The sequence below is a fragment of the Camelina sativa genome, chromosome 5 (genome assembly GCF_000633955.1).
Source record: "Camelina sativa cultivar DH55 chromosome 5, Cs, whole genome shotgun sequence".
Lineage (NCBI taxonomy): Eukaryota > Viridiplantae > Streptophyta > Magnoliopsida > Brassicales > Brassicaceae > Camelina > Camelina sativa.
In genome coordinates this window covers 22,426,414-22,427,027 of record NC_025689.1, presented here as the reverse complement: position 1 = coordinate 22,427,027, position 614 = coordinate 22,426,414, and positions in this window count along the sequence as shown.

The following is a 614-nucleotide window of genomic DNA, read 5'->3' as shown; positions in this document are numbered from 1 at the left end:
TAACGTCCATGAACTTCCACATCTGCAGCCACTGGCTGCCGCTCCTCCGCCACCACTGGTGGCACTACCTGAGCCTGAGCCGGTACCACTGGTGGTAACCGCTCCAACACCTGTGCTGGCATAGCGGCAAAGTCAGTACCAGGGACTCCTCTCGCTGGAACTCCCACACCTGGAGCCCTAGCATCATCAGCCACTGGAGCATCAACACCGCCCCCTCCGGCCACACTCCTTGAATCCCCCGGAACATCCTGCGACTCGCCAACACCCTCAACTGTCACACTCTGGTCCTCGGCCTCACTAGCCTCTGGGACTCTGCCCATACCACGACCACGTCTGCGTCCACGACCACGTTCGCGTCCATGACCACGACCAGCAACAGCATCATCTCTAGCCATCTGCACTACCATGAACAGAAGACTAAGCAACAATTTCTAATATAACATAGAAACATAAACTCACTGTGGAATCACACAGTCGGCTCGAAGAGGATGTTCTAGGACTCCATGCCACACACAATTGACTAACTCACATAATCAATCTAGACATGCAATCCCAAACATCACAACCGAAACCTAGTGAACCCAAACCTAGAACCGTAAGGGCTCTAATACCAA